General features: G+C 42.7%; 1 long non-coding RNA gene across 1 annotated transcript in view; it reads right to left on the reverse strand.

The window, feature by feature from the left end:
- The window catches only part of LOC128649125 (uncharacterized), a 63,120-nt gene that overhangs the window by 17,298 nt on the left and 30,668 nt on the right, over positions 1 to 15,154 (reverse strand). The gene's annotated exons all lie outside the window — the stretch shown is intronic.

Below are 15,154 nucleotides of genomic sequence, written 5' to 3' on the forward strand. Positions count from 1 at the left end.
TCCCCTAACTGTCATAGCCAGTCATTCGACCGAAAACAAGCCGAGAAAGGAGGAACCATAGGGTGCAGTGGTTACTGTAGTTTAAATTTAAAAATTACCTGCCTTAAAATGACAGGGCGGGCCGTGGACTGGATACACCACAAGAGAAATAAATTTATCAGGTAAGCATAAATTGTGTTTTCTCTTGTAAGGTGTATCCAGTCCACGGATCATCCATTACTTGTGGGATACCAATACCAAAGCTAAAGTACACGGATGAAGGGAGGGACAAGGCAGGAACTTAAATGGAAGGAACCACTGCCCGTAAAACCTTTCTCCCAAATATAGCCTCCGAAGAAGCAAAAGTATCAAATTTGTAAAATTTTGAAAAAATAGGAAGCGAAGACCAAGTCGTCGCCTTGCAAATCTGATCAAAAGAAGCCTCATTTTTAAAGGCCCAAGTGGAAGCCACAGCTCTAGTGGAATGAGCTGTAATCCTTTCAGGAGGTTGCTGTCCAGCAGTCTCATAGGCTAAGCGGATTAAGCTTCTTAGTCAAAAAGAAAAAGAGGTTGCCGAAGTCTTTTGACCTCTCCTCTGTCCAGAGTAGACAACAAACAAAGCAGATGTTTGACGAAAATCTTTAGTAGCTTGTAAGTAAAACTTTAATAAAGCACGGACCACGTCCAAATTGTGTAACACAAGGATGGAACAACAATCTCTTGATTGATATTCTTGTTAGATACCACCTTAGGTAAGAACCCAGGTTTGGTACGCAGGACTACCTTATCCGTATGAAAAATCAGATAAGGAGAATCACATTGTAAGGCAGATAGCTCAGAGACTCTACGAGCCGAGGAAATAGCTACCAAAAAAAGAACTTTCCAAGATAAAAGCTTGATATCTATGGAATGAAGAGGTTCAAACGGAACTCCTTGAAGAACCTTAAGAACCAAGTTTAAGCTCCATGGTGGAGCAACAGGTTTAAACACAGGCTTGATTCTAACTAAAGCCTGACAAAATGCCTGAACGTCTGGAACATCTGCCAGACGCTTAACTAGCTGACAATCCTTTTTCCAAACCTTCTTGGAGAAAAGATAATATCCTAGCAATCCTGACCTTACTCCATGAGTAACCCTTGGATTCACACCAATAAAGATATCCACGCCATACCTTATGGTAAATTTTCCTGGTGACAGGCTTTCGTGCCTGTCTTAAGGTATCAATAACTGACTTGGAGAAGCCACGCTTTGATAAAATCAAGCGTTCAATCTCCAGGCAGTCAGCCTCAGAGAAATTAGATTTGGATGGTTGAAAGGACCCTGAAGTAGAAGGTCCTGTTTCAGAGGCAGAGACCATGGTGGAAAGGATGACATGTCCACTAGATCTGCATACCAGGTCCTGCGTGGCCACGCAGGTGCTATCAGAATCACCGATGCTCTCTCCTGCTTGATCTTGGCAATCAGTCGAGGGAGCAGAGGAAACGGTGGAAACACATAAGCCAGGTTGAAAGACCAGGGCGCTGCTAGAGCATCTATCAGTGTCGCCTTGGGATCCCTGGACCTGGATCCGTAACACGGAAGCTTGGCGTTCTGGCGAGACGCCATGAGATCCAGTTCTGGTTTGCCCCAATGATGAATCAGTTGTGCAAATGCCTCCGGATGGAGTTCCCACTCTCCCGGATGAAAAGTCTGACGACTTAGAAAATCCGCCTCCCAGTGCTCTACACCTGGGATATGGATAGCTGATAGGTGGCAAGAGTGAATCTCTGCCCAGCGAATTATTTTTTAAACTTCTAACATCTCTAGGGAACTTCTCGTTCCCCCTTGATGGTTGATGTAAGCTACAGTCGTGATGTTGTCCGACTGAAATCTGATGTACCTCAGAGTTGCTAACTGAGGCCAAGCCTGAAGAGCCTTGAATATCGCTCTTAGTTCCAGAATATTTAATGGAAGGAGAGACTCCTCCTGAGTCCACGATCCCTGAGCCTTCAGGGAGTTCCAGACTGCACCCCAACCTAGAAGGCTGGCATCTGTCGTAACAATTGTCCAATCTGGCCTGCGAAAGGTCATACCTTTGGACAAATGGACCCGAGATAGCCACCAGAGAAGAGAATCCCTGGTCTCTTGGTCCAGATTCAGTTGAGGGGACAAATCTGTGTAATCCCCGCTCCACTGACTGAGCATGCATAGTTGCAGCGGTCTGAGATGTAAGCGTGCAAACGGCACTATGTCCATTGCCGCTACCATTAAGCCGATTACTTCCATACACTGAACCACCGAAGGGCGCAGAATGGAATGAAGAACCCGGCAGGAATTTAGAAGCTTTGATAACCTGGACTCCGTCAGGTGAATTTTCATTTCTACAGAATCTATCAGAGTCCCTAGAAAGGAAACTCTTGTGAGTGGGGATAGAGAACTCTTTTCCTTGTTCACTTTCCACCCATGCGACCACAGAAATGCCAGTACTACGTCCGTATGAGACTTGGCAATTTGGAAGTTTGACGCCTGTATCAGGATGTCGTCTAAATAAGGGGCTACTGCTATGCCCCGCGGCCTTAGGACCGCCATAAGTGACCCTAGAACCTTTGTAAAGATTCTTGGGGCTGTAGCTAATCCCAAGGGAAGAGCTACAACTGGTAATGCCTGTCTTAAAAGGCAAACCTGAGAAACCGATGATGATCTTTGTGTATCGGAATGTGAAGATAAGCATCCTTTAGATCCACTGTAGTCATATATTGACCCTCCTAGATCAGTGGTAGGATGGTACGAATAGTTTCCATCTTGAACGATGGAACTTTGAGGAATTTGTTTAAGATCTTTAGATCCAAAATTGGTCTGAAGGTTCCCTCTTTTTTGGGAACCACAAACAGATTTGAGTAAAAACATAATTTATGCTTACCTGATAAATTTATTTCTCTTGTAGTGTATCCAGTCCACGGATCATCCATTACTTATGGGATATTAACTCCTCCCCAACAGGAAGTGCAAGAGGATTCACCCAGCAGAGCTGCTATATAGCTCCTCCCCTAACTGCCATTACCAGTCATTCGACCGAAAACATGCAGAGAAAGGAAAACCATAGGGTACAGTGGTGACTGTAGTTTAATGGAAAAATTACCTGCCTTAAAGTGACAGGGCGGGCCGTGGACTGGATACACTACAAGAGAAATAAATTTATCAGGTAAGCATAAATTATGTTTTCTCTTGTTAAGTGTATCCAGTCCACGGATCATCCATTACTTATGGGATACCAATACCAAAGCTAAAGTACACGGATGACGGGAGGGACAGGCAGGCTCTTTATACGGAAGGAACCACTGCCTGAAGAACCTTTCTCCCAAAAACAGCCTCCGAAGAAGCAAAAGTGTCAAATTTGTAAAATTTGGAAAAAGTATGAAGAGAAGACCAAGTTGCAGCCTTGCAAATCTGTTCAACAGAAGCCTCATTCTTAAAGGCCCAAGTGGAAGCCACAGCTCTAGTAGAATGTGCTGTAATTCTTTCAGGAGGCTGCTGTCCAGCAGTCTCATAGGCTAACCGTATTATGCTACGAAGCCAAAAGGAGAGAGAGGTAGCCGAAGCTTTTTGACCTCTCCTCTGACCAGAATAAACGACAAACAGGGAAGACGTTTGTCGAAAATCCTTAGTTGCCTGTAGATAAAATTTCAGGGCACGGACTACATCTAGATCGTGTAGCAGACGTTCCTTTTTCGAAGAAGGATTAGGACACAAAGATGTAACCACAATCTCTTGATTGATATTCCTGTTAGTGACCACCTTAGGTAGGAACCCAGGTTTAGTACGCAGAACTACCTTGTCTGAATGAAAAATCAGATAAGGAGAATCACAATGTAAGGCAGATAACTCAGAGACTCTTCGAGCCGAGGAAATCGCCATTAAAAACAGAACTTTCCAAGATAACAACTTGATATCAATGGAATGAAGGGGTTCAAACGGAACCCCCTGTAAAACATTAAGAACTAAGTTCAAACTCCATGGTGGAGCAACAGTTTTAAACACAGGCTTGATCCTAGCTAAAGCCTGACAAAAAGCTTGAACGTCCGGAACTTCTGACAGACGTTTGTGTAAAAGAATGGACAGAGCTGAAATCTGTCCCTTTAAGGAACTAGCGGATAAACCCTTTTCTAAACCTTCTTGTAGAAAAGACAATATCCTCGGAATCCTAACCTTACTCCATGAGTAACTCTTGGATTCGCACCAATATAAGTATTTGCGCCATATCTTATGGTAAATCTTTCTGGTAACAGGCTTCCTAGCCTGTATTAAGGTATCAATAACTGACTCAGAAAAACCACGTTTTGATCAAATCAAGCGTTCAATTTCCAAGCAGTCAGCTTCAGAGAAATTAGATTTTGATGTTTGAAGGGACCCTGGATCAGAAGGTCCTGTTTCAGAGGTAGCGACCAAGGTGGACAGGATGACATGTCCACTAGATCTGCATACCAAGTCCTGCGTGGCCATGCAGGCGCTATTAGAATCACTGATGCTCTCTCCTGTTTGATTCTGGCAATCAATCGAGGAAGCATCGGGAAGGGTGGAAACACATAAGCCATCCCGAAGGTCCAAGGTGCTGTCAAAGCATCTATCAGAACCGCTCCCGGATCCCTGGATCTGGACCCGTAACGAGGAAGCTTGGCGTTCTGTCGAGACGCCATGAGATCTATCTCTGGTTTGCCCCAACGTCGAAGTATTTGGGCAAAGACCTCCGGATGAAGTTCCCACTCCCCCGGATGAAAAGTCTGACGACTTAAGAAATCCGCCTCCCAGTTCTCCACTCCCGGGATGTGGATTGCTGACAGGTGGCAAGAGTGAGACTCTGCCCAGCAAATTATCTTTGATACTTCCATCATTGCTAGGGAGCTTCTTGTCCCTCCCTGATGGTTGATGTAAGCTACAGTCGTGATGTTGTCCGACTGAAACCTGATGAACCCCCGAGTTGTTAACTGGGGCCAAGCCAGAAGGGCATTGAGAACTGCTCTCAATTCCAGAATGTTTATTGGTAGGAGACTCTCCTCCTGATTCCATTGTCCCTGAGCCTTCAGAGAATTCCAGACAGCGCCCCAACCTAGTAGGCTGGCGTCTGTTGTTACAATTGTCCAGTCCGGCCTGCTGAATGGCATCCCCCTGGACAGATGTGGCCGAGAAAGCCACCATAGAAGAGAATTTCTGGTCTCTTGATCCAGATTCAGAGTAGGGGACAAGTCTGAGTAATCCCCATTCCACTGACTTAGCATGCACAATTGCAGCGGTCTGAGATGTAGACGTGCAAAGGGTACTATGTCCATTGCTGCTACCATTAAGCCGATCACCTCCATGCATTGAGCTACTGACGGGTGTTGAATGGAATGAAGGACACGGCATGCATTTTGAAGCTTGTTTAACCTGTCTTCTGTCAGGTAAATCTTCATTTCTACAGAATCTATAAGAGTCCCCAAGAAGGGAACTCTTGTGAGTGGAAAGAGAGAACTCTTCTTTTCGTTCACCTTCCATCCATGCGACCTTAGAAATGCCAGTACTAACTCTGTATGAGACTTGGCAGTTTGAAAGCTTGAAGCTTGTATCAGAATGTCGTCTAGGTACGGAGCTACCGCAATTCCTCGCGGTCTTAGTACCGCCAGAAGAGCACCCAGAACCTTTGTGAAGATTCTCGGAGCCGTAGCCAATCCGAATGGAAGAGCTACAAACTGGTAATGCCTGTCTAGAAAGGCAAACCTTAGATACCGGTAATGATCTTTGTGAATCGGTATGTGAAGGTAAGCATCCTTTAAATCCACTATGGTCATGTACTGACCCTTTTGGATCATGGGTAAAATTGTCCGAATAGTTTCCATTTTGAACGATGGAACTCTTAGGAATTTGTTTAGGATCTTTAAATCCAAGATTGGCCTGAAAGTTCCCTCTTTTTTGGGAACCACAAACAGATTTGAGTAAAACCCTTGTCCTTGTTCCGACCGCGGAACCGGATGGATCACTCCCATTAATAAAAGATCTTGTACGCAGCGTAGAAACGCCTCTTTCTTTATTTGGTTTGTTGACAACCTTGACAGATGAAATCTCCCTCTTGGGGGAGAGAATTTGAAGTCTAGAAGGTATCCCTGAGATATGATCTCTAACGCCCAGGGATCCTGGACATCTCTTGCCCAAGCCTGGGCGAAGAGAGAAAGTCTGCCCCCCACTAGATCCGTTCCCGGATTGGGGGCCCTCGATTCATGCTGTCTTAGGGGCAGCAGCAGGTTTCCTGGCCTGCTTGCCCTTGTTCCAGGACTGGTTAGGTCTCCAGCCTTGTCTGTAGCGAGCAACAGCTCCTTCCTGTTTTGGTGCAGAGGAAGTTGATGCTGCTCCTGCTTTGAAATTACGAAAGGAACGAAAATTAGACTGTCTAGCCTTAGGTTTGGCTCTGTCTTGAGGCAGGGCATGGCCTTTACCTCCTGTAATGTCAGCGATAATTTCTTTCAACCCGGGCCCGAATAAGGTCTGCCCTTTGAAAGGTATATTAAGCAATTTAGATTTAGAAGTAACGTCAGCTGACCAGGATTTTAGCCACAGTGCTCTGCGTGCCTGAATGGCGAATCCCGAATTCTTAGCCGTAAGTTTAGTTAAATGTACTACGGCATCTGAAATAAATGAGTTAGCTAACTTAAGGGCTTTAAGCTTGTGTGTAATCTCATCTAATGGAGCTGATTCAAGTGTCTCTTCCAGAGACTCAAACCAAAATGCTGCTGCAGCCGTGACAGGCGCAATGCATGCAAGAGGTTGCAATATAAAACCTTGTTGAACAAACATTTTCTTAAGGTAACCCTCTAACTTTTTATCCATTGGATCTGAAAAGGCACAGCTATCCTCCACCGGGATAGTGGTACGCTTAGCTAAAGTAGAAACTGCTCCCTCCACCTTAGGGACCGTTTGCCATAAGTCCCGTGTGGTGGCGTCTATTGGAAACATCTTTCTAAATATCGGAGGGGGTGAGAACGGCACACCGGGTCTATCCCACTCCTTAGTAACAATTTCAGTAAGTCTCTTAGGTATAGGAAAAACGTCAGTACTCACCGGTACCGCAAAATATTTATCCAACCTACACATTTTCTCTGGTATTGCAACTGTGTTACAATAATTCAGAGCCGCTAACACCTCCCCTAGTAATACACGGAGGTTTTCCAGCTTAAATTTAAAATTTGAAATATCTGAATCCAGTTTGTTTGGATCAGAACCGTCACCCGCAGAATGAAGCTCTCCGTCCTCATGTTCTGCAAATTGTGACGCAGTGTCTGACATGGCCCTAATATTATCAGCGCACTCTGTTCTCACCCCAGAGTGATCACGCTTACCTCTTAGTTCTGGTAATTTAGCCAAAACTTCAGTCATAACAGTAGCCATATCCTGTAATGTGATTTGTAATGGCCGCCCAGATGTACTCGGCGCTACAATATCACGCACCTCCCGAGCGGGAGATGCAGGTACTGACACGTGAGGCGAGTTAGTCGGCATAACTCTCCCCTCGTTGTTTGGTGAAATATGTTCAATTTGTACAGATTGACTTTTATTTAAAGTAGCATCAATACAGTTAGTACATAAATTTCTATTGGGCTCCACTTTGGCTTTAGCACATATAGCACAGATATCTTCCTCTGAATCAGACATGTTTAACACACTAGCAAATAAACTAGCAACTTGGAAATACTTTTCAAGTAATTTACTATAATATGAAAACGTACTGTGCCTATAAGAAGCACAGAAGAAGTTATGACAGTTGAAAATTAATAAACTGAAAAGTTATAGCATCAAATCTTTGTAAAAAACACAATTTTAGCAAAGGATTGCTCCCATTAGCAAAGGATAACTAACCCTGATAGCAGAAAAAAAAAAAAAAAATACAGAAATAAACGTTTTTTTTATCACAGTCAACTACAATCTCACAGCTCTGCTGTGAGTGATTACCTCCCTCAAAACAAGTTTTGAAGACCCCTGAGTTCTGTAGAGATGAACCGGATCATGCAGGGAAGACAATAAACTTCTGACTGAATTTTTTGATGCGTAGCAAAAGCACCAAAAAAGGCCCCTCCCCCTCACACATAACAGTGAGAGAGATCAGTAAACTGTCATAAATTAAATAAAACGACTGCCAAGTGGAAAAAAATAGTGCCCAAAACATTTTTTCACCCAGTACCTCAGAAAATTAAACGATTTTACATGCCAGCAAAAAACGTTTAACATTAATAAATTGAGTGTTATTAAAAAGCCTGTTGCTAGTCCCTGCAAATTAGGCTAAAGTTTTATGCATACAGTATAATTCCAGTGAAGTGCCATTCCCCAGAATACTGAAGTGTAAAATATACATACATGACAGCCTGATACCAGTTGCTGCTACTGCATTTAAGGCTGAGTTTACATTATATCGGTATGGCAGAATTTTCTCATCAATTCCATTGTCAGAAAATAATAAGCTGCTACATACCTCTTTGCAGATTAATCTGCCCGCTGTCCCCTGATCTGAAGTTTACCTCTCCTCAGATGGCCGAGAAACAGCAATATGATCTTAACTACTCCGGCTAAAATCATAGAAAAACTCAGGTAGATTCTTCTTCAAATTCTACCAGAGAAGGAATAACACACTCCGGTGCTATTATAAAATAACAAACTTTTGATTGAAGGTATGAAACTAAGTATAATCACCACAGTCCTCTCACACATCCTATCTATTCGTTGGGTGCAAGAGAATGACTGGTAATGGCAGTTAGGGGAGGAGCTATATAGCAGCTCTGCTGGGTGAATCCTCTTGCACTTCCTGTTGGGGAGGAGTTAATATCCCATAAGTAATGGATGATCCGTGGACTGGATACACTTAACAAGAGAAAACCCTGTCCCTGTTCCTCCTTTGGAACTGGATGGATCACTCCCATAACTAGGAGGACTCGTACACAGTGTAAGAATGCCTCTCTCTTTATCTGGTGTGCAGATAATTGTGAAAGGTGAAATCTCCCTTTTGGGGGGGAAGCTTTGAAGTCCAGAAGATATCCCTGGGATATAATTTCCAACGCCCAGGGATCCTGAACATCTCTTGCCCACGCCTGGGTAAAGAGTGAAAGTCTGCCCCCTACTAGATCCGTTCCCGGATAGGGGGCCGTTCCTTCATGCTGTCTTAGAGGCAGCAGCAGGCTTTTTTACCTGCTTACCTTTTTTCCATGTCAGGTTTGGTCTCCAGACCGTCTTGGATTGAGCAAAAGTTCCCTCTTGTTTATTATTAGAGGAAGTTGATGCCGCACCTGCCTTGAAGTTTTGAAAGGCACGAAAATTAGACTGTTTGGCCCTAGATTTGGACCTGTCCTGAGGAAGGGCATGACCTTTTCCTCCAGTGATATCAGCAATAATCTCCTTCAACCAGGCCCGAATAGGGTCTGCCCCTTGAAGGGAATGTTAAGCAGCTTAGATTTTGAAGTCACGTCAGCTGACCATGATCTAAGTCATAGCGCTCTGCGCGCCTGTATAGCAAAACCAGAATTCTTAGCCGTTAGTTTAGTCAAATGAACAATGGCATCAGAATAAAAGAATTGGCTAGCTTAAGTGCTCTAAGTTTGCCAAGTATGTCATCCAATGGAGTCGCTACCTGTAAAGCCTCTTCCAGAGACTCAAACCAGTACGCCGCAGCAGCAGTGACAGGGGCAATGCATGCAAGGGGCTGTAGGATAAAACCTTGTGGAATAAATATTTTCTTAAGGTAACCTCTAATTTTTTATCCATTGGATCTAAAAAAAAAAAGCACAACTGTCCTCGACAGGGATAGTAGTACGCTTTACTAGAGTAGAAACTGCTCCCTCCACCTTAGGGACTGTCTGCCATAAGTCCCATGTGGTGGCGTCTATTGGAAACATTTTTCTAAAAATAGGAGGGGAAGAGAACGGCACACCTGGTCTATCCCATTCCTTATTAATAATTTCTGTAAACCTTTTAGGTATTTGGAAAAACATCAGTACACACCGGCACTGCAAAGTATTTATCCAGTCTACACAATTTCTCTGGCACTGCAATGGTATCACAGTCATTCAGAGCAGCTAAAACCTCTCTAAGCAACACGCGGAGGTGTTCAAGCTTAAATTTAAATGTAGAAACATTAGAATCAGGTATCTTTCCTGAGTCATTAACATCACCCACTGACTGAAGCTCTCTTTCCTCAGCTTCTGCATATTGTGAGGCAGTATCAGACATGGTTCTTAAAGCGTCAGTATGCTCTGCATTTTGTCTCACCCCAGAGCTATCTTGCTTACCTCTAAGTTCAGGTAGTCTGGCTAATACCGCTGACAGTGTATTATCCATGACTGCCGCCATGTCTTGTAAAGTAAACGCTATGGGCGCCCTAGATGTACTTGGCGCCATTTGAGCGTGAGTCCCTTAAGCGGGAGTCAAAGGGTCTGACACGTGGGGAAAGTTAGTCGGCATAACTTCCCCCTCGTCAGATTCCTCTGGTGATACATTTTTTAAAGACTGAAAATGATCTTTATTGCATAAAATGAAATCAGTACATTTGGTACACATTCTAAGAGGGGGTTCCACCATGGCTTTTAAACATAATAAACAAGGAGTTTCTTCTATGTCAGACATGTTTATACAGAATAGCAATGAGACTAGCAAGCTTGGAAAACACTTTAAATCAAGTTAACAAGCAAATATAAAAAACGGTACTGTGCCTTTAAGAGAAACAAATTTTTTCAGAATTTGAAAAACAGTGAAAAAATGCAGTAAATCAAACAAAATTTTTACAATGTGTATAATAGGCTAACAGAGCATTGCACCCACTTGCAAATGGATGATTAACTCCTTAGTTCAAAAAAACGGTTAAAAAAAACGAAATAGACATTTTTTAACAGTCACAACCAACTGCCACAGCAAGCTGTGGCCCTACCTTCCCCAATAAACGACTTTGGAAAGCCTTTGGGCCCTTTAGAGATGTCCTATAGCATTCAGAGGGCCTTTGAGGGAAGCTGGATGTCACAGTTTGTAATTTTAACTGCACCACCTGTAACTTTTATACTACAACAGTGGAAATTGTTTCTAGTCAAAATTTAAGCCAGCCATGTGGAAAAAACTAGGCCCCAATAAAGTTTTATCACCAAAGCATATATAAAAACTATTAAACATGCCAGCAAACGTTTTATATTGTAAATATCATAAGGGTATTACCCCTGGGAGTAAGCATGATACCAGTCGTTATTAAATCACTGTATTCAGGCTTAACTTACATTAATCCGGTATCAGCAGCATTTTCTAGTGTTTTCCATCTCTAGAAAAAATTATAACTGCACATACCTGATAGCAGAATAAACTGCACGCCATTCTCTCGCTGAAGTTACCTCATCTGTGTAATCCCCTCAGACATATGTGAGAATAGCAATGGATCTTAGTTACAACCTGCTAAGATCATAGAAACCTCAGGCAGATTCTTCTTCTATTTACTGCCTGAGATAAAATAGCACAACTCCGGTACTATTTAAAAATAATAAACTTTTGATTGAAGAAAATAAACTAGCTATATTTAACCACTCTCTCCTACAACGTCCTTGCTTGTTGAGAGTTGCAAGAGAATGACTGGCTATGACAGTTAGGGGAGGAGCTATATTACAGCTCTGCTGTGGGTGTCCTCTTGCAACTTCCTGTTGGGAATGAGAATATCCCACAAGTAATGGATGATCCGTGGACTGGATACACCTTACAAGAGAAATATATATGTGTATATATATATATATATACATACATATACATACATACACACACTATGCATAATAATACATATACAGAAACTTGCACGTAGACATCCACACTCTCTCATACACACACACATTCTTGCTCACTCACGCAAACACACACACAAATACTCTCACACACACAAAGACACATACTCACACAAAGACACTCTCTTCCTCTCGCACACACACAAAAGACACTAACAGATACACACACATCAATTCCTTTAAACCTGACACTCCATGCATGTCCCTGCCTTTCATTTAGAGAGCTTTATTTAGATTTAAAAACAAAACAAACAAAAACTAATCTGAAAATAAAACAAATGTGAAGCATAGCAACAAATTTTGTACAATTGGAGCACACTTTTCTTTCATACAGGTGGAGAGAGTCCATGATCCACTACTGCTGGGAATTACTCTTCCTTACTATTGAGAGGAGGCAAAGATTCCAGGAGCTCTATAAAAGCCCTCCCACCTACAGGTACCTCAGTCTTTACTTTGCCACTGGTGGAGGAGGTCAAAGAATAAAGCTGTGCATTTGATTCTTCAGAGAGAGGAGTTCTTACTCTATATTGAGGCCTGGTTTCCCCTCAGAGTACAGTGCTTGTCAGAGGGATGTATATGGTTTGTGGCTTTCTTTTTCACCTCACGGAAATCTGTCACAGACCCTCCATAATTGGTCGGAGGGACTTGTCTTTTGCCTTATTATATGGATCTACAATATACTCCTATTCCATAACCTGTGCTGATTTGGCTGTCTACTGGTTGTTTGCTGCTGGACGAGTGTCTATTGGTAAGTATAATTTTTTTTTAATGTTTAGACACTATAGCCTTGTTATGGGCATTTATTGTTAATATATATTAATATATATATAACCCTATGACAGAATCAATACATTATTCTCCTTGCTGTGTTGCGCGTGTCAGTATTTTTAGCGCACTTAGTTTAAATTGTGCACTTCCGCCTTTGGGTCTACATGCGGCAGAATAGAGCACATTGGTTTAACGCTCATTGGGGTAGTGCACATCTTTTTATGTCTGTTAAACTTTTTTTGCGATTCAGATTTTTCGTGCGCGTTATTTCACTCTGCTGAGAATTATCTAGGCTTCAGATGTGAAGTTTATATGTCTCCTGCTTTGTTTTGCATTTAAGCTCAGTGCGCATTGTACCTCTAAGTTTTTAAAGATACTTTAGTAAGGGGTAAGTTATTTCCATTTCTCAAGGACTTTTTAAGAGGTTATAGTGTTTATTGCATTGGTTTGTCAATGTTTTAATGGAGCTGTTCCTAAATCTACCTTAGACGCTGAGTCTCCTGAACATCTTCCTACAAAGATTGTGTGTTTATTTTAAAGTAGCTGAGGTCTCTCCTCCAGCTTATTTATCTGACTCATGTTTAAAAATGTTAATGCATTCAGACCAACCTAAATGCTACTTCTATGGGTATTATTGCTCCTTCTGTTTGTTCATTAAAGGAGAATGCTACTGATTATCACCCAGTATGGAAAATCTCATCAAAGCTGAAGTTTCTGAGGCACTGGCTGCTCTCCCACCTTCAAGTAACTGTAAAAAGGTCAGTTCTGATTTTACATCTACTAGTATTGTCTCCTGAAGTAAGGGATACTGTTGGTATGTCTTCAGAAGGTCAAGTTTCCTCTGGTAATAAGGAATCTTCTTCTGATGTTGAACATGATACTTCCCCTTTTGTGTTTAAAAAAGAACATATTTCTTTTTCAAGATACAATGAGTACAGCTCTGCTGTGGTGCTCTTTGCCGCCTCCTGCTGACCAGGAGGTGAATATCCCACAAGTAAGGATGAAATTCGTGGACTCATTGTATCGAAAAAGAAATAAATTTATCAGGTAAGCATAAATTTCCTTTTGTTCTCTTTTGAAAGGTCTCTTTATTTGGTTTGAGAATAAGTGAGACTTGTGGAACCTTCCCCTTGGGGGTAGTTCCTTGAATTCCAGGAGATAACCTTGAGAAACTATTTCTAGCGCCCAAGGATCCTGAACATCTCTTGCCCAAGCCTGAGCAAAGAGAGAGAGCCTGCCGCCCACCAGATCCGGTCCCGGATCGGGGGCTACTCCTTCATGCTGTTTTGTTAGCAGTGGCAGGCTTCTTGGCCTGCTTACCCTTGTTCCAGCCTTGCATTGGTTTCCAGGCTGGTTTGGGTTGTGAGGCATTACCCTCTTGCTTAGAGGATTCAGAATTAGAGGCTGGTCCGTTTCTGCGAAAGGGACGAAAATTAGGCTTATTTTTAGCCTTAAAAGAAATATCCTGTGGAAGGGCGTGGCCCTTTCCCCCAGTGATGTCTGAAATAATCTCTTTCAATTCTGGTCCAAATAAAGTTTTACCTTTGAAAGGGATGTTAAGCAATTTTGTCTTGGATGACACATCCGCTGACCAAGACTTTAGCCAAAGCGCTCTGCGCGCCACGATAGCAAACCCTGAATTTTTCGCCGCTAATCTGGCTAATTGCAAAGCGGCATCTAAAATAAAAGAGTTAGCCAATTTAAGTGCGTGAACTCTGTCCATAACCTCCTCATATGGAGTTTCTCTACTGAGCGACTTTTCTAGTTCCTCGAACCAGAACCACGCTGCCGTAGTGACAGGAACAATGCATGAAATTGGTTGTAGAAGGTAGCCTTGCTGTACAAAAATCTTTTTAAGCAAACCTTCCAATTTTTTATCCATAGGATCTTTGAAAGCACAACTATCTTCGATAGGAATAGTAGTGCGTTTGTTTAGAGTAGAAACTGCCCCCTCGACCTTGGGGACTGTCTGCCATAAGTCCTTTCTGGGGTCGACCATAGGAAATAATTTCTTAAATATAGGGGGGGGAACAAAAGGTATGCCGGGCTTTTCCCACTCCTTATTTACTATATCCGCCACCCGCTTGGGTATAGGAAAAGCGTCGGGGGGCACCGGAACCTCTAGGAACCTGTCCATCTTGCATAATTTCTCTGGAATGACCAAATTGTCACAATCATCCAGAGTAGATAACACCTCCTTAAGCAGTGTGCGGAGATGTTCTAATTTAAATTTAAATGTCACAACATCAGGTTCAGCCTGTTGAGAAATTTTTCCTGAATCTGAAATTTCTCCATCAGACAAAACCTCCCTCATGGCCCCTTCAGATTGGTGTGAGGGTATGACAGAACAATTATCATCAGCGCCCTCTTGCTCTTCAGTGTTTAAAACAGAGCAATCGCGCTTTCTCTGATAAGTAGGCATTTTGGATAAAAGATTTGCTATGGAGTTATCCATTACAGCCGTTAATTGTTGCATGGTAATAAGTATTGGCGCACTAGATGTACTAGGGGCCTCCTGCATGGGCAAAACTGGTGTAGACACAGTAGGAGATGATGTAGTATCATGTTTACTCCCCTCATTTGAGGAATCATCTTGGGCAATATCATTA

Source organism: Bombina bombina, chromosome 2 (genome assembly GCF_027579735.1).
Source record: "Bombina bombina isolate aBomBom1 chromosome 2, aBomBom1.pri, whole genome shotgun sequence".
NCBI lineage: Eukaryota > Metazoa > Chordata > Amphibia > Anura > Bombinatoridae > Bombina > Bombina bombina.